Raw genomic sequence first — 20710 nt, forward strand, 5'->3', positions numbered from 1 at the left:
TTATTTTTACCAAAATCGTATAATCGTAAAACCGATATTTTTACCCGGTGAAACTTTGCAAATAAGCAGTTAATACGTGCATATAAACATAAGCTAACTTTTTAACAATTTAGTTTTCTAAAGTGATTGATGTAAACAAATCCCCTTACCTTTTTCCCCGAATATGAAACACGAACTATATAGCTCCAAAATAGTGATCTGAGTTCTCAGAATGTATAAACCACATGACAATACTTCAACACAATCCTATTTACTACAGATCTACTGAACCAAAAAGGAACTTAGACCCTTACCTTGATTTCAAGATAAAAACCCGAAAATCCTTAAAATGAATATTTGATCCACTACAATCGTAGAGGTTTTCCCCCCTGATCCATGTAGTAACATTGGATCGTGGATTCGGGTGATGAACAGCGAAGGATCGAAGAGATAGAGAGAGAGAGTTCGCCGGTTCTAGAGAGAGAGAGAGAGAGCTCTTGTGTTTCTTAACCATGAAGTAATGAAATAGATATTTATAATTTAGTTGACCCGGATAGACTCATTAACGAAGTGGAGCACTCGTCGATGAGCAGAAGAAGGGCATTCGTCAATGACGAAGTTGGCCTCGTTGACGAGCCTGATATTCCAAAATTCTCAAAATCTCTTAGTGTACTCTCGTTGACGATCCTTAGAACCCCATTGACGAGTCATAGAAGAGACTTCGTCGATGAGAGAAAGAGCCTTGTCGACGAGCCCTGCTGTTTTCACCTTTTTAAATTCCTTCCCCTTTTCTTATTTATTTAATTCACATTTCTTGGGTCGGGTCCTTACACAATGTTCTGGGTTTCGTTGACAAGTATATGTGTCTAGACGAAAAAGATTTATCGAGAGAGGTTTTGGGTATTTCTAAGATTCGTCGACGAATTCATAGTTTAGTCAACAAATGTTCTTCTTGGGCTCTTCGATGAATCCACGTGTCTCGTCGATGAAACCCTGCCTATAAATAGGAAAGCTTCCATTTTAAGCTAGAATTTATCTCTCTTCAAGCCACTCTCTTTCTACCAATAGCTCCCTCACCTTCTCTCTTCGATTTTGGACCCAATTCATCCTGGAATGATGATCAGGAACCACAATAAGGTCCTTGGGAAGATTCTCTACAACATAAGCGGAGCAGATTTTCAATTTAGAGTACTTGGGCACCACTCCAAAACTAGGGTAAGTAGGGTATTTTTAATATCAAATTAAGTATTGGGAGTGTGTGGGCCTAGGAGATGATAAATGATTAATATCCTAGGGTTAAACTAATTAAGTTAGGATTTTTTGAATACAGGGTCTCGTTTTCCATTCGGTTTAGGTAGAATCTCAAGGAGCAGGTAAGGGGAATACGTTGTAACAACTTTTTTTTTAATTTTAAACCGGTTAAATTCGAATATACCAAAATATATATATTTAGGTATGATTTATCTGAATAGTAGGCATTTGGGAAATAATGATTTTGATTATAATTAATATTTGGGAAAAATGGTGGGGTATGAAAATAACTTTTTTAATTATATGGTTGTGAGTGCCGCATGATTATGATTATTGTTCGTTTGTGGTTACTATTTGGGTTGCAAATTCTGATTGGTTGTGATGTAGTTTGGTTGAATAAATTTTGTCAGATTGTGTATACTGCAGTGAATGCGTTGATGTGCCTGGATGATTGGTTTTGTTATGGATGTGTGTTGCTCTATGGTTTATGTAAATTGCGATGTAGCGTTGGCAGTGGTATGAAGAGGTTGTTATATTATGCCTGATATAAATCACCATATAATGTTGGCAGTGGTATGAGGAGGTCGTTTTATGGGCATTTATGTTAAAGGGGTAAAACATTGGCAGTGGAATGAGGAGTTTGTTTTACCTATTTACTATGAATAGCGTTGCGTGTGTGGAATTGTAACCTGTGTGGTTGGGAAGGTTGTGATGTAACCTGTGTGGTTGTGAGTCTTGTGTGGACAATATTCCTGTGTGGATGTGAGTCTCGTGTGGACTGTGTTCTTGTGTGGATATGGACCATGTGTGGATGTGAATGAAGTATGTGTATATTGTGTGTGGATGGGTTGTGATATGCTTGTATATGTGGATCCTTGTGAAATGATTAGCATTGGATGCGTGTAACTTTAATTTCATAAGTATTTATGGTAAAGTAGAATTCTCTACCCGAGGGCTTGCTTAGAAAGGTGAGTGCCCTGGTAATTTTTTGTGGTACCAGAGCAGAGGGAAGTTACTTGTATGGGTGGGTAATCTTCCCTATTCTAGGAGACTTTTCCTGAATACATAACCCGAGGGCTTACTAAGTAAGGTGAGTGCCCTAACATTAGTGTTATAGCAGAGAGAAGTTACTTTTATGGGCAGGTAAACTTCTGTATTCTCAGGAATTATCACTAAAAATATTTATGTTTTGTGTATGATGTCAAATGTCAATGATGTAATTGATGATGCAGATTCTTTGGTGCTAATGATATTGAATAGTAGATGATTTTTTTTTGTATGTATTAAAATCTCTGCTACACATTGTTATAACTTTTTCTTCCTTTCTGATAGATGTCTCACCCCGATGATATATATTATTCTTTTCAGGTCCTTCAAGTGATCAAGCTTAGAAAGCTCCGGAGCGGGTTTAGTTTTGTTTAGAAGAACAGATATATGTACAATTCTATGTTTAATTTCTTTTTTGGATATGTAATATGGAGAATTGGTTTATATTTCTTTATGGGTTGAATATATGTATTTAGTACTCTGGTATTTTAATTGAGATTGTTTAAATAGTTTTGCTACGTGAATGGTATTAGAGACGTGTGATTGGTCTCATAACACCCTGGGCCCCACTTGGTGGGTTTGAGGCATTACACCATGGTTAGGGAGTTCTACCAAAACCTGCACCATGATCCTCAGATGGGTGTCTGGTCCACTGTTGACTTTATGAGTCTAATCTTGTTTTTATAATGACAAATCACATGGTATCTTACCTATGCATTGAGATTGTGAACAGGATCATTACTTAGCATGTATGGAAGGTGAGGATGTCATGGAAGCCATGAGGAACTTAAAGCATATACAACCTGACACATTTCATGGAATTATAAAAGCAAAAGGATGAAGAAGCTTCAAGTTTTCAATTGTAATGGGTATTTAGTATTACTTGTATTTACATATATCATGATGTAGTTGGAAGCTAAAAAAGGCCTTAGTTTGACTTTAGGACTCAAGCATTTCATGAAAAATCTATTTACATTAGTCCAAGGTTGGATGGACATTTTAGAGGCAAAATAAGTTTGAAAAATAGAGACCTTATTGACGAACCTCCTAGCCTCGTCGACGAATTCATAAAGGCCACTCGGTGACGAATGCTTTACTTTTGTCGACGAGAAAATACCGAGAGCTCAAAAATTTCATACAGTCCACTCATTGACAAACCCATGTTCTCATCGACGAATGAGTGTTGAACACTTGTCGACGAACGTGTGCACTCGTCGACAAGTTTGTCGGGAAGACTGACACTCCAGTGTGCAATGGGTAGTATTTTCTTAACTAAAATATATCTTAATTGATCCACTGGTCAAGATGCATCCATCTGCCAATTATGCTTATATATTTTAACCTAAAACCCTTGTTTTACATAGAAGAACAAGAAGAGAACAAAGAAAGAGAACTTGAGCAACGTTTGAACCTCTTGCCTACACATTATTGCATTTAGATTTTTGGGCATTCATTACTCTCATGATCAAAGGGCATTCACTCATATTTTTGCAAGAAAAATCGTGTCTTTTAGGTTTGGTAAACAAAGTATCGTTTTTGATATATAGATCTTTATTCTCAAAGTGCTTATACTCTCACAATTCTATTGTTAAATATTTCTTGAGAGCAAGAACTTGAGTTCTTAATATATATATTACTTGAAGAATTTTTAAAGGGTTTATTAAAGCTTAAATATTTGAAAGCATTCATTTTTATATTCTTTATTCAAAAATTTCATCTCAACTTTATTATTGCAAAACTTATTTGATTTAAATCCTTGAAGCTAACTGGTTGTTCAAATATTTTTATAAAGATCATATATTTGATTTAGATCTTTGGAGAAAATTTATCCTTTAAATATTTTTTTAAAGATCATAAATTTGACTTAGATCTTCGAAGCATATTTATTATACATATTCTTTTTACAAATATCATATAGTTGTTATTGCAAAAGACTTTATTGATTATAGTGCATACGCTACATTGAGCTTCAAGTTATATAATTTGAGTATGTATTAGGATTTTATTGTACTCATTAGCTTGTGAGAAGCATCTGAGTTTTCAAGAATCTTAATTTGTCTATTGTATTGACGGTTCGGGTTGTGAACCGGGGTGAGGAAGAAGCTACACCTCTTGTAAGCAGCAGACTGTAAAGGGAAGCTCCGTCCCAGTTAATGGAGCGGATTAGTAGAATCCTTGAGTGGGTTGCTCAAGGCGAGGACGTAGGCTGGGGTAGGCTGAACCTCATAAAAATCTGTGTTTGCATCTCTCTTCCCTTCTCTCTTTTTAATTTCTGCTAGCGTTTAATTGTCAAACTTATATGTATGTATGTTGCTAAATATTACGTGCACTTGAGAATTAATTGGGTATTATTGAGCTTATTAAGATATTAATTTTCATTAATTTTATTAGATAGCATAATAAATTGAAATCCATGTATTCCCTAACTTGTGCTTATTTCGTTAAATATTAAATTAGGGATTAAGTGATAAATTAATCTTAAGTAAGTTTTAAATACGTAATTCACCCCTCTCTTGGGATTACACCTAAATTAACATCCACGATGGTTCAGGGCATTAGGCTTGATCTGAAATTGCATTGGTCGATAGGGCATGGTCCCACGAGGACGCATACGATACATCATGGGAGGCCCTCGATTCTTTAGATGTCCACCACATCATTAGCCGGATTTTCACGCCCTCTACTGTGATAGTGGAAACATGCAACGCGACACATGCACGACATAGAGCAAAGTACTTGATTGCCTACTCCTTTTGGACCTTATCCTTCAGCGCAACATCTGCGCATCTGGGTATCACTCGGAGAGGCACGGCATTCATCTGCTGTTCCTTTAGGCTGAGCATCACAACATGAAGGTTGATGTTCCTCAGCTCATCATGGACATGATAATTACATTCTACTAGCAGAACGTGACGCACCCGAGGCGAAGGAGGCCTACGCCAAGGCCTGTGCATTGTCAAACAATTAGGGAGCTGAAGAGGCCCCTCATTCCGTACGCCCAGCTCGTCATGGCAATTCTGATGTGCAAGAAGGTCAATCTGGGTGATTTGGATGTGCATCTACCTATTGAAGAGGTCACCACTGAGTGGACATGGCATCAAAGTTTTAATTTGGTGGCCACAACACGGTTGAAGGTTCACTAGCGGGCATCCTTTAAGGATGAACCAAGGTTGGAGTTCCTCTTTCCCTTATTCTACCATGACCCCAAGGAGGAGCTTGCATGCCCGTTGGTGCCATCACCTCATAGAGTGCCGAAGAAGAAGAGGTGGACGACCGCTGAACCCCCCACCTTTGCTACACCTTCAGCGACACCTCCTCCACTGGCATCCCCCAACGTCCTACAGATAGGGGATAACCTTAGCCGATTATGTCAGAAATTTGAGGGGTTCAAGTCTAAGGTGCGCCATGAGTTGGCGGAGACTAGGAAGACTATCTCTCAAGGATTTAGGGCACTAGTCGAGGCCCTTAGAGTCTGCTTCCCCAGTGCGCCAGCGACATTCAATTTTTTGGGATTCATGGCACCAGCGTCAACCCCTGGTCCCTTGGTTTCTCCTACTCCTCTAGTCCCTGTAGCTACATAGGAGATATCTTCCTCATCTGCCTAGTCATCGTTGGCTTTGCCTCCTTCACCAGCCATGTGATCTCCTGCTCCTCCATCTCCTCCACCACAACCATTCCATTCGTCTCCTCCTCCCTAGGCTACTCCACCGGCGAGCCCGATGGTCATGATTGATGTCAAGTCCTCCAGCGAGAGTGAGATGGAGGTTCATATTGAGGAGATACCACTACCTGCCATTGCTGCCGCGGGTGAGGCCCAATCCCTTCTGCAATCTATTGAGCTACCTCCTACCTCCACTGATGTACCCTCCACGGTTCTCCGGTGCCACAAAGCCTCTGAAGGTGGAGCATGCCCAGCTAGATCCGTCTATGACGATGGCTCTCATTCTGTCGGTGAATGTCTTGTGGTCTCTAGTGCCGCTCCAGATGATTACACCACCCACCCATGTTATGCCTATCCTACGTCGCGTGGTGGCGAACTTGACTCGTTTTATGGACGCTAGCATGATAGCAACCTCTTCTGCACCACCACCAGTTCCATTTGTGGAACCTGCTTTACGCACTCCACTAGCTGCACCCATGCCACCACTGGCTCTAGTAGCTCATATGCCATCCCCCGCTCCAGCTCATGTGCCATCCCACACTCCAACTTCTGTGCCACCGCCCGCTCTAGCCTCACTTGAGTCACCGACGGTGTTTGGTAGCTTTTTTAACGAGGATGAGTTTATTTCGAGTCTGCGATCTGATGCGGCTCGCTAGTCTAATGAGGGCACTCCATCCAATGCATCTGGCAATTTGGGGTGCAGTGATTCTAACTATGACACCGATGGGTCTACTAAGGAGGATTAGGGCTGGCTTTTAGGGATCCTTTGTTATGCGCTCTCTTTTGTCATTGTACTGTGCTCTTGCACATAATTTTCTTTTCTTTTCATCTTTTATTTGTGTTTTCTTTTATTTTGTATCCTTATGCTTGTGAGTGGCTGTACTTGTGCTTATCATGTATCTATTTTCAGTTGTACTGCCTCAATGCTTAATGAATACATGGTGCTTTTTTTCCCCATGTCTTTTGTGCTCAGTGTACCATTGCTTTTTTCTTTATATTTCTGGGCTTTATGTGGATGCTTACTTGTGCAGGTACACTAGTTGATCTTTAAGCACCATGCAGTGTTTCCTTCCCCTGCTTTCTAATTTCTTTCTATATGTACTTTAGTAGGGACATTGAAGTTTTAAGTTGGGGGTAGGTGGTTATGTAACACCCCGATCCTCTAGGTGGGCTCGGAGTGCCCTTAAACATATATAACATACATATCTCTAATACCATACATATACAACCCACCCAAACAAGGGGAAAAATGGGTGGTCCATACTAATATGTATAATCATACACAGCGTAAAACATACATCATCTAATACTTACCAGAGTTTCTAACTATTCCCATAAACATCTATACATACATAAAACGTAAACTGCTATCACAATCCCAAAAGAGATAGACACTGTCTAACATCTCATTAGCTCTAACAAGGACTATCTACTGTCTAAACTAAGCCCGGCAGAACACTAGGCTCGATCCCTCAGAGGACCTGAAAAAATATTTGTATGCTAGGGTGACACACCTCTCAGTAAGACAGAATATATTATTGTCAGCGTGTGGTTAACGTGAGATTTTGTGTGTACATATACTGCTAACATTTAATTGGCTTTTTAAAATCTGTTTTACTCTGTAAATTTGAAAATACATACTTTCATACTAACATACTGCTGGCTCAATATAGCCCTTTCTATAGTAAATATGCAAATATATACCTAGAAGATACAACCTGATTTGTAGGACTAATGTCGTCACGCCATCACATACACGTGCGACATGTTTCCTCCCATGACGGGTTGTGCAGCCTAGAGGCTGGACCTAGAAAATAGTTGGGCGACTAATGCTAAGTCAAACATAAAGTAGTACGCTAGTGCCTACTCACTCTATTCCCAAAGGCCACCCGAAGGTTGAGTCATCCGGAATTATTACATCATACGGAGCCCCGGAATTTTTGCATCAAGGAGTACTTTACCCAGGTCACCGATTGCCTTTCCAATGCAAACTCTATTTGAGACGTGTGGTTGCTCCCCTACATACATATAGCTACGGTACCATGCTCTTACCATGAGATCATCATAACAGGGCTTTAGTATCATATATGGCAATTTAGATCGTATAAAACTGTAATCATAATTCATTTCATAAAATTGTATGTAACATAAGCTGTATATAATTCTATGAAAACATCTGCTAGATACCGACTTAGTAAAAATCAGCGTATCATATCTGTCATAACTAACTCGGTAAAAACCAGAATTTCATAAACTCAGCATTTAACCGTCATATCTCATCTTTTGACATATAGCCATCATATCTCATATCTCGGCTTATAGTCTGTTGACTCTATGAGTCCAATCCTATTTTAATAATGACAAATCACTTGGTATTTGATCTGTGCATTAAGATTGTGAACAGGAACTATATTAAGCATGCACGGAAGGATAACAAGTCATGGAAACCATGAAGAGTAAAGCATACACAATTTGGCAAAATCCATGGAATTCAAAGAGTACAAGAATGTAGATGCAAGCAACAAGTTCAAGATCGTCATGGGAATGGGTACTTAGAACTCATGTATCTATATTTTCATATGATTTAATTTGAGGCTCAAATCATAAACTAGAATGACCTTAGGACTCATGCATTTCATGAACATCATTAGGGGACATTCATGGACATCGAAATATTTTTAAAACCTCGAAAAATATTTTTGTAAAAGAGCCAAGAAAGAAAGGAAAGCCGTTTTTCAAAGTTTAAAAAAAATATTCAGGAAATAGGAACTTCAGACGATCGAACTCAGCGGTCAGTCGCCTGAAGTTGCCACTTTAGAAGACCGAAGTTAACCTCAGTCGTTTCAAGAATTTCTTCAGAAGACCGAAGATTAAGTTCCGTCATCTGAATAATTAATGGTGAAACACAAAACCTGGCAGAAGCACCTTAGAAGACTGAACTCAGACTTCAGTCGTATGAACCTGACACTTCAGTCGTCTGAACCCCAAACTTCAGTCGTCTGAACCCCAAATTTCAGTTGTCTGACCCTGTGTCCAGGTTAATTTTTTAAAGCTCTAAGAAACTTCAGTTATCGGGGCCTTTGACCTCAGTCGCCTAAACTTGCGGGAAAACTTAAAAATCTAATTTTTAATAAGAGAACTCGAGAGATATTTCTTGATCCAATGGTTGAGATCTATTATAAGGGCAAGATACCTATATATTGAATTTCTAAACCCTAGTGCTAAAGCTAAGATCAACAAGAACAAGAACAACGATAAGACTCAACTACAAGAGGCAGAAAATCAAAGCTTGGCAATACGATTGAGCATATTAGCACAGCTTGGGAGATCACACTATTGAGGTTGTGATTGGGATTTCAAATCTTACACTACACATTTGAGTTAAGGCTACTTTCATCCTCAAAAGGTTTTCTTGTGATTATTGTACAAGTCTTTTTGATATTGAGGTTTGGTAAATCACACTACTTGTTAAGAGTTAATCTCATAGAGTTCTTCATAAATATATATATATATATATATACTGATATACTTGTTGATATTCATTTTTCAAAAGAGCTTGGCATTGCAAAATTCATTTTTGAATATTTGATAAAAGGTTGATCTTGAGTGTGCATATATTTTAAATCATTTTGATAAGATTACCAATTGAGAAAAGCTTTTATTATTGATTAGTTATTTTTGATTCAAGTGAGGTTTCATTCAAAGACTTGATATTTTTAATATTCCAAAATCTGCTTGATTGACAAGTCTAAAGGTTATCTATATACACTTAGGAGAAATATTGTTTTGACAAAGTGTGTTTCAAATCTTTGCAATCTTCAAAGCTATTTGTGTATTCAAAGATTTAACCAAAGTTCTCCAAAGCATTGATTTATATAAACATTTTTGGGAGATTTGATAAAAGGGATAGTTAGTGAATCATACTCTTGCATACAACGATTATATCGTTACTTTCATTCCGAGCTTCAAGTTTCATCATATGATTATGTATTAGGAATTTCAATTGTACTCCCTAACTTTGTTAGAAGCAACTTTGAGTGTTTTACAGATTTGATTGTAATCACGGTTCAAGTTGTGAACCAGGTTTGAGGAAAGAGCTGTATCTCTTGTAAGTAGCGGAGTAGGAGGAAACTATACCTTTTGTAAGCAGTGGATTTAAGGGAAGCTCTGTCCCAATTTAAGGAGCAACGATTATAGTGGAATCCTTGAGTGGGTTGCTCTAGGCGAGGGTGTAGGCCGGGTTGACTGAACCTCATAAAATCTCGTTTGCATTCTCTCTTCCTTTATCTCTTTACTTTCCACATTACATTTCATTACTGGTATTGCATGTGTATGTTGAATAACTCTACACACATTTAATTGGGTAAAAAGAACTCATTGATAAAATAAATTTAATTCAGTCTTAAATACCTACAATTGATTTGGTAAATATACAAATAGGGATTAAGTGGTAAATAGTTTCAAAGAATTTTAAAATACACAATTCACCCCCCCTCTTGGGATTACACGTTAATCAACATGGCCGTTACATTTCAGTATTACACAAAACCTACTCATTTAAGGCCAATTAAAAACTATACTCATGCCACACAAATTTTCATCTAGTAACTCATAAATAAATCAACTGCTTGGGAAAGTAATTATTGGTGCTAAAATTGGGGTATGCATATCTCCAGGTTGTTATTTTACTAATATAGATATATAACTAAATACAGGAAAAATGGAGATAATCAACCCTACTGTCTCTGGTTGATTTTAAAACAGGCTTATGGTTTGAAATAACAAATTTTCAACTGGTGAAAACAAAAGTCCAATACTATACTTTAAAAATATCATATTTAAATTTACACGGTTGGTTTCAAATAAAATCATTTAACCGAACCCTAGGCCTGGAAACCCTAGAAAAGCCGTAACTGATTATCTAAAAACCGTTTTATCCTTTCATTCCATTAGAACTTATAAAAATAGCTGATATAATATAATCCACTTTCCTATTTCTTGAAAAAAAACAACCCGAGATGCTCGAAAACCAAACCCTAGCTTTTTCCTAAGATCAAGAATCCACTCCACTAGACTTATAGATATTCGCTCCCTAATTCTCGTTGTAACTTCTGATCATCAATACTGACAACGATCGGCAAGAAATCGTAGAGAGAGAGAGAGAGAGAGAGAGAGAGAGAGAGAGAGAGAGAGAGAGAGAGAGAGAGAGAGGGCATAGGTTAGAGAGAGAGGGAGAGATATTTAGTTTTTTTAATGAAGAAGTAAACAAAAATCCTATTTATAGACCCTTTGACCCGGTCAAATTCATCGACGAAATGGTGCCTTCGTTGGCGAACTACAGAAGGCCATTCGTTGATGAAAGAAGGGCTTCATCGACGAACCCTAAACCTGATATTTTTGGACGTTCTAGATCTCTTCATCAACGGTGCTCTGAATTTGCGACGAACCACATAAGGGCCTTCGTCGACAAGAACATGGACTTCGTTGAGCTATTCCCTTTTTTTCCTTTTCTTATTTAATTTCCTTATTTTGATGGTTCGGGTCTATACAATCTCCCCTCCTTATAAAAACTTCATCCTCAAAATTTGCTAACTACTTTCAATCACATCATCTAAACCATCACTGCTTTTACTCTAGGAAGAGCCGGCGACCACCCACATAGCAGCCCCGTCCCAAATTTATTACCTGCCCGCACTTACGGAGAAGGAAAATCGTGGTTACACATAATGTTTTAGGATATTATAATATCCATACAAAACTCCTCTGGAGACCATACATACTCTAAACATGAACAAACCTACTCTACCAAACATTCATATAAACCACTTACTGACCATTCTGCTTACCTATTTAACTCTGAGCATCTTTGAATAACTGAGGATATTTCTGACTTATCTTTGACTCTAATTCCCATGAAGCTTCCTCCACTATGTGATTACACCACTGTACCTTTACTAATGGAATTCTCTTCGTATGTAGCTCCTGCTCTCTATGATCTAGGATCTGAACTAGTATCACCTACCACAAACTCTTGCTCCTGTCGGCGTGTATGCGTAGCTCTTCAACCAACTTTGAGCTGCTTTAATTTGTTCTCTGATGAGCTTGACCTTCTCTGAGGTCTGTTGAACCAGCTCTGGCCCCAAAATCTGTTGCTCACCAACCTCATCCCAGTATAATGGTGATCGGCACCTTCGACCATACAGTGCCTCATACGGTGCTATCCCGATACTGGCTTGATAACTATTATTGTAGGAAAACTCAACCAACAATAGATATCTGATCCAACTGCCTCCGAAATCCAACACACACGCCCGCAACATTCCTCTAGAATTTGGATGGTCCTCTCTGACTAACCATCGGTCTGTGGGTGAAACATAGTACTAAACAAAAGTTGAGATCCCAACGCTTCCTAAAGACTTTTATAGAATTGGGAAGTAAACCGTGGATCTCTATCTGAGATAATCGACATCAGCACCCCATGCAACCTAACTATCTCCTGAACGTAAAGCTCTACTAGCTTATCCATGGAATAGCTGGCTTTAACCAGGATGAAATGGGTAGTCTTCATTTATCTGTCAACCACTACCCAAATCACATTCTGTCCATGAAGTGCTAATGGAAATCCCGTGACAAAATTCATGGAAATGTGCTTCCACTTCCACTTAGGAATAAGAAGTTGTTGCAACGGTCCTGTTGCCTCTGATGCTCGGTCTTCACCTGCTGACATGTTAGACACTACTCTATGAAACGAGTGATCTCTCTTTTCATGTTAGACCACCAGAAAGATTCTCGTAGATCCCCGTACGTCTTCGTACTCCCTGGATGTACTGTGTAGAGTGAATGATGTGCCTCCTCTAGAATGACTCACTTGATCTCGATATCATTTGGTATGCATATTCTGGTATGGAATCTCAAGACCCCATCATCGGAGAAATTGAAATCCGGCTTTAAACCATCCTAGACCCCGTCTATAACCTCTACCAGCTTTGCGTCTTCCTTTTGAGCTGTTCTGATCTTTTCCCGTAAGGTCGGCTGTACCACCAGGTTAGAAATGAACGCCTGGTGATTTCCTTCTACTAATTCTATGCCTAACCTTTCTAGGTCCATGCTAATATGATGCTGAACACCCACTGCTGAGACTGGCGCATCTACTGACTTTTGACTCAGAGCATCAGCTACCACATTAGCTTTTCTTGGATGGTAACTAATGATACAGTCGTAGTCCTTTATCAGCTCCAACCATCTCTTCTGCCTCATGTTCATATCTTTCTAGGTGAAAAAGTACTTAAGGCTTTTATGATCGGTAAAAATCTTGCACCTTTCACCGTACAAGTAGTGCCTTTAGATCTTCAATGCACACATTTCCGCTGCTATTTCCATATCGTGTGTCGGGTAGTTCTTCTCGTATTCCTTGAGTTGATGAGAAGCATAAGCAATTACCTTTCCCTATTGCATTAGAACACACCTGAGACCCTTCTTAGAGGTATCACTGTAGATAACAAATCCACCATCCTCTGACAGAATGGTTAGAATTGGAGTAATAACCAGTCGTTGCTTCAGTTCCTAAAAACTCTACTCACACTCCTCAGTCCATTCAAACTTTACGTTCTTCCTCGTCAATCGTGTCAATGGACTTGTTAGTCTAGAGAACCCTACTACGAACCTTCGGCAGTATCCTGCAAGACCCCAAAAACTCCTGAATTCTTGAACATTCTTCGGTTTCGTCCAGTCCACCATCGCCTCTATCTTACTCGGGTCCATTGATAACCCTCCTCTAGACACATCATGCCCTAGAAATGCCACTTGCTTTAACTAGAACTCACATTTCTTACACTTTGCGAACAACATCTTCTCCCTGAGCACTCGAAGTACCAACCTTAAATGAACCTCATGCTCCTCAGAACTCCTTGAGTAAACTAGGACGTCGTCAATGAAAACGACCACAAATTGATCTATATACTCATGGAACAGCTTGTTCATCAAGTCCATAAATGCTGCAGGAGCATTGGTCAATCCAAAAGGCATAACCAGAAATTCATAGTGGCCATACCTAGTCCATAATGCAGTCTTTGGTACGTCCTCCGATTTCACCTTCAGCTGATGATACCCAGATCGCAGATCGCTTTTATAAAAGACCTGTGTGCCCTGTAGTTGGTAAAAAAGAGCATCAATCCTGTGAAACGGGTATTTATTCTTTACTGTCACCTTACTAATCTCTATGTAGTCGATGCACATCCTCATCAATCCATCCTTCTTCTTCACAAACAGCACCGGTGCTCCCAAGGGTGAAACACTCGGTCAGATGTAACCCTTATCTAGTAGCTCCTGTAGCTGCTCCTTCAATTTCCCCAGTTCTGCTGGAGCCATATGATACAAAGCTTTCAAAATCGGTGCCGTGCTTGGAGTCAACTCTATAGCGAACTCAACCTCACGATCAGGAGGTAATCCCTGCAAGTCCTCTGAGAACACATCTAGAAACTCATTTACTACGGGAATCCTCTCCAACTTAAATTCTTCTCTCGGTGTTTCTTTCACAAACGCCAGGTACCCCTGGAATCCCTCAAGAGGTAACCTCCTAGCTTGAATAGATGAAAGGATACGTGGTGTAGAATGCACACACAACCCTACAAACCCGAATTCCTGTTCTCCAGGAGGCCCGAATGCTACCTCTCTCTTGCGGCAATCGATGCTGGCATAATTGGCTGCTAGCCAGTCCATCCCCAGAATGATATCGAAGTCGTGCATATCAAACACAGTTAAACTGACTGGTAATACTTTCCCCTGAATCTCTACTAGGAAATCCTGAATCACCTTACTACATACGACTACTGACCCTGACGGTGTAGCCACTACTAATTTATCTTCTAATAACTGTGCCTCTAACCCACATAATTTAACGAATCCCTAGGAAATAAAGAGTGTTTCGCTCCTGAATGAAATAGTACCACAACTTTATTTAAAAGCATATAAATATTAACTGCCACCATATCTCCTGCATTCTCTGTGTCGCCAAGAGTTAGGGAATACACCCTCGCTGGGGTCGTACCCCTCTGATATCCGCCACGTGGTTCCTCAGCATCTCCCTGATATGGCTGCTATTGGGGGGGGGGGTGCATTGCTCCCTAGCGTGCTGCACTCACATGCCATATGCCCTGGTCTGTCACACCAATAGTGAACACTTGAACCCATCATGTACTTCCCTACATACCGCTTGCCACAAGTAGGACAAGCAGAGGAAGATGAGGTTTCCTAAATTGTACCACCTCCAGTCTCTCGCGGTTGGTCTCCGCCGCCACCATATTTCTTCCAAGTACCCTGCCTCGCATCCGAATAAGAACTGGAAGGTGCTGGCCTCTTCTTTGGAATTTGAACCTCTGAATCCCCCTACAGGCTCTCCTCAACCACGGTGTACTTACCCACTAGCATAGCAAAATCTTGAATCTGAAGTATCACCGTCTACTTTTGGATCTCCTTCTTCAAACCCCTCTCAAACTTCTAAGCTTTCCTCGCCTCATTGGTACCATAAATGGAGCAAAACATGATAACTCCATGAATCTGGCGGCGTACTGTTGAATTGTCAGTTGTCCCTGAGTCAGAATAATGAACTCTTCCATCTTTGCTTTCCTAACAGAGGCCAAAAAGTACCGCTCAAAGAACACCTCTCTAAAGTAGCTCCACGTCGTCACCACAGACACCAGTCTTTGTACCTCAAGCAGCTTTACTGATTCCCACCACCTTTCAGCTTCTCCAGTCAACTTAAACGTCGCGTAGAGCATTTTATGCTCATCTATGCAATGTAGAACAACCAAGATTTTCTCGATCTCTCGAATCCAATTCTCTGCTCGGATAGGGTTTGTACTCCTCGCGAAGGTAGGAGGCTTCAGTCTGGTGAACTGATCAATAGAACCTCCCAACTCAGCCATGGGACGGTCCTGCCGCCTAGAACTCCGCATGACCTCCGCCATTAACTATTGGGAGAAGTCCTGCAATTCCACTGTGGAGTCACTGCTAGCCTCATGGCCAGCCCCCTCACAGCTAGTGCCTCCAACGTTAGCAGTATTATCCCTGGACTCCATCATGAAGAGATAATTGAGAAAATTATTTAGAATCTTAGTACCTCACATATCTACTACAATTACAATACTATAAGACTTATCTTAATAAACCAACGTCCCTAATCATCATGTACTCTGCGAACCTAATACCCTCATTCTAACTAAAATTCCGCCTCTCCACTCGAAAAAAAAAATCATCAATGGATTGCCATGATTTTCTGAACCCGTTGACTGATCTAGAAAAATATAGAAGTCTGCCAATGGATTTCTACCTCCAAGCTTACGAAGCAATACTCAAAAGTCCTATTATACCCATTCCTATCCTTGTCCTACTCTTAGTCCTATACTCTGGTAAGAACTCTTAACCTCATCTAACCAAGTCTGCAAGACCAAACAACTTGGTTAGCTCTGATACCAACTGTAACGCTCCGACCGTCTAGGTGGGCCCAAAGTGCCACTAAACATACATAACATACATATCTTTGATACCATACATATACAACCCACCCAAACAAGGGGAAAAACGAGTGTTCCATACTAATATGTATAATCATACACAGCGGAAAACATACATCATCTAATACTTACCAGAGTTTCTAACGAGTTTTTTCCCGTTTTAACTTTTTTTTTTTTAAAATATATTAAATAATACCTTATTCTAGGAAGTATTTCCCAGAATGACTCTGACGTAATCTCGCTACCCCAAGTAGCGAGATTTGCCACGTGTCACTCCAAAAATTATTTTCCCAAAAAAATATTATTTAATATATATTTTTTAAAAAATAATAAACGTGAAAACACTTTAGGCCTCCATAGGAAATAAAAAATTAATTCGTCTCTAAAATCCTAAAAAAACCCAAAATAAAAAACTAGGCCTAGTCCTGCAAAACCTCCCCTCCCCCATCCTTTCCTGCCACTCCTCCTGATAAAACTGAACCTCCCTACTCCATGGCCCTAGCTTTGACAAAGACTACCTATTACCTTTGGCTTTCAGAGTTTGCTTGGTAGACTACCTCATCATCAATGCATAGCCTCGTAGGATTATATTAGGAGGGATGTACTGAAATGGAGTACCCATTTGTTGGAAAATAAATTTTCTCCAGCTTTGTAGAGATTTATACACTTTAGAACAATAGGGTTTTGGTGCAACTTTCCTTGTTCCATGAGAGCATGTAGTTTGACTTCTAATTTCTTCTCTAGGAGGGCAGCATTCACTAAGCGCATAGGACAATTTTTTTTTTCTTGGTCTTGTTTTGGGTTTCTTTCATGTATTGTTGTTATTGGCTGGCATTGTCTTTTTGTATTATAATTTTATTATTTAGGAGGTTGGCTTTGACTTATAATTAGTAATTAAGAGTCAGAACATTTTTCTCCTGATCTTGTTTTCCCCTTTCTTTTGATTTCTTTTCCTGCATTTTTTGTTTATGGAGATATGCATTGGCTTTGCCCTTTTTCATTTCTGTTATCAGGTCTCCTCCATTATGTATGCTCCCTTTAAATTTTTTTTCCTCAGTTGTTTAAAGTGAATATATATCATTAAATGATGATTCATTTAAGGAACATGTGCACCCAATGTTTCAAGATAATATACTTAGTACTGGTCTTGTCATTGGAGCAGATTATAATTTGATGTTTTAAGCCATCATGCTGGTTAAGTTATATGTCAAAATTTGAATGCATTTGATTCAGGATTTAGAATGTTTTAAGCAGAACACTGAGTGTAGGACTTGTACCTGTATATCATTATGTGTCAAGCTGAGGCAGCAATTTTGGGTGGAGTGTGTGTCGTTATATGGGTCAGATTGAAGGCACTAGAAAAGCATGTTGGTTGAGGATGCTAGAAAAAATAGGATGACTGTGATATAGACAAATGTTGCCTTTTGATAGAGCTTGGTGGTAAAATAGGAATGGTTTAGCTAGTACTAAGTAGGAGGGCATAAGTTGTAGTTGCAGTCATTTGGTCACCAAATTGATATGTCTTTTAAGTTGGAAGTGTTCCTCTTGATCTTCTACTTCATCATTCTTCTTATGGTGGGAGATTGCTACAGAGTTCTATTGGGCCTAATTTTTTATGATTCAATATTTGTTTTGCGTTGTTTCGTTTACTTGCTTGCACTTGGGTAGGATCTTTTGCTACAGAGTTCTATTATTATTATTATTATTATTATTATTATTATTATTATTATTATTATTATTATTATTATTATTATTATTATTATTATTATTATTTTGTTTAAAAGGATGGGGGAATGTTTTCATGGTGTACACAAACTCTTTTTTTTTTTTTTTTCAGAGCCAAACAAAAGCCTGCTTAAATATTTTTGAGAGATCCAGAGGTAGCCCAATCTACGAGGCTATGCATTGATGATGTGGTAGTCTGCCAAGTGAACTCTGAAAGCCAAAGGTAATAGGTAGTCATTGTAAAAGCTAGGGCCATGGAGTAGGGCGGTTCTGTTTTTTCAGGAGGAGTGGCAGGAAGGATGGGGGCTTGGAGGGGAGGTTTTGCAGGCCTAGGCCTAGCTTTTTTATTTTGGGTTTTTTTAGGGCTTTAGAGACGAAATAATTTTTTGATTCCTATTGAGGCCTAGAGTGTTTTCACCTTTATTATTTTTTAAAAAAAATATATTAAATAATAATTTTTTGGGAAAATAATTTTTGGAGTGACACGTGGCAAATCTTGCTACTTGGAGTAGCAAGATTACATCAGAGTCATTCTGGGAAAAACTTCCCATAATGAGGTATTATTTAATATATATATATTTTTTAAAAGTTAAAACGGGAAAAAACTCAGTTTCTAACTGTTCCGATAAACATCCATACATACATAAACCGTAAACTGCTATTACAATCCCAAAAGAAACAAATACTGTCTAACATCTCACCAACTCTGACAAGAACTGTCTACTATCTAAATTCAGCCTAGCAGAACGCTAGGCTCGATCCCTCGGAGGACCTGAAACAATGTTTGTATGCTAGGGTGAGACACCTCTCAGTAAGATAGATTATATTATTGTCAGGGTGTGGTTAACATAAGATTTCATATGTACATATACTGCTAACATTTAATTGGCATTTTAAAATCTGTATTACTCTGTAAATTTGAAAATACATACTTTCATACTAACATACTGCTAGCTCAATATAACCCTTTCTATAGTAAATATGCAAATATATGCCTAGAAGATACAACTTGGTCTGTAGAACTAGTGTCGTCACACCATCACATACACGTGTGACATGCTTCCCCCCATAAAGGGTTGTGCGGTCCAGAGGCTGGTCCTAGCAAATATCCAGCCGATTAATGCTAAGTCAAACATAAAGTAGTACGATGGTGCCTACTCACTTTGTACTCGAAGGCCGCCTGAAGGCTGAGTCATCCGGAATTACTACATTAGATGGAGCCTCGGAATTTCTGCATCGGGGAGTACTTTACCTAGGTCACCAATTGCCTTTCTCACTGACACTCTATCCGAGACGTGTGGTTGCACCCCTATATACATATAGCTACAGTACCATGCTTTTACCATGAGATCATCATAACAGGGCTCTACTATCATATATGGCAAGTTACACAGTATAAAACTGTATTCATAATTCATTTCATAAAACTGTATGTAACATAAGCTGTATATAATTCTGTGAAAACATCTGCTAGATACTGACTTAGTAAAAGTCGGTGTATCATATCTGTCATAACTAACTCGGTAAAAATCGGCATTTCATAAATTCTCATATCTTGGCATATAGCCATCATATCTCATATCTCAGCTTATAGTCGTTACATTTCAGTGTTACACAAAACCTGCTCATTTAATGCCAATTAAAAACTATACTCATGCCACACAATTTTTCATCTAGTAACTCATAAATAAGTCAACTGCTTGGGAAAGTAATTATTGCTGTTAAAACTGGGGTATGGATATCTCCAGGTTTTTATTTTACTAAATATAAATATATAGCTAAATATAGGAAAAATGGAGATAATCAACCCTACCGTCTTTGGTTGATTCTAAAATAGGCTTATGGTTTCAAATAACAATTTCCCAACCGGTGAAAACATTCAAAAAGTCCAATACTATACTTTAAAAATATCATATATAAATTTACACGGTTGGTTTCGAAAATAAAATCGGTTAACCGAACCCTAGGCCCGGAAACCCTAGAAAAGCCATAACTGTTTGTCTAAAAACCGTTTTAATATTTCATTCTTTTAGAACTCATAAATATAGCTGACATAATATAATCCCCTTACCTATTTCTTGAAAAACAATCTGATACATCGAAAAAAGAACCCTAGCTTTTTCCCGAGATCAAGAATCCACTTCACTAGACTTGTAGATATTCGCTCCCTGATCCTCGTGGTAACTTCTGATCGTCAATACGAACAACGATCGGTGAGAAATTGTAGAGAGAGAGAGAGTGTGTGTGGGTGCAAGTTAGAGAGAGAGAGAGGGAGAGATATTTATTTTTCTTAATGAAGAAGTAAACAAAAATCCTATTTATAGACCCCTTGACCCGATCAAATTTGTTGACAAAATGACGCCTTCATCGATGAACTATAGAAGGCCATTTGTCGATGAAAGAAGGGCTTTGTCGACGAACCCTAAACCTGATATTTTCGGACGTTCTAGATCTCTTCGTCGACGATGCTATGAATTTTAGTGATGAACCACATAAGGGCATTCTTCGACAAGAACATAGACTTCGTTGATGAAAC

This window comes from Malania oleifera, chromosome 3 (genome assembly GCF_029873635.1).
Source record: "Malania oleifera isolate guangnan ecotype guangnan chromosome 3, ASM2987363v1, whole genome shotgun sequence".
Classification (NCBI taxonomy): Eukaryota; Viridiplantae; Streptophyta; class Magnoliopsida; order Santalales; family Ximeniaceae; genus Malania; species Malania oleifera.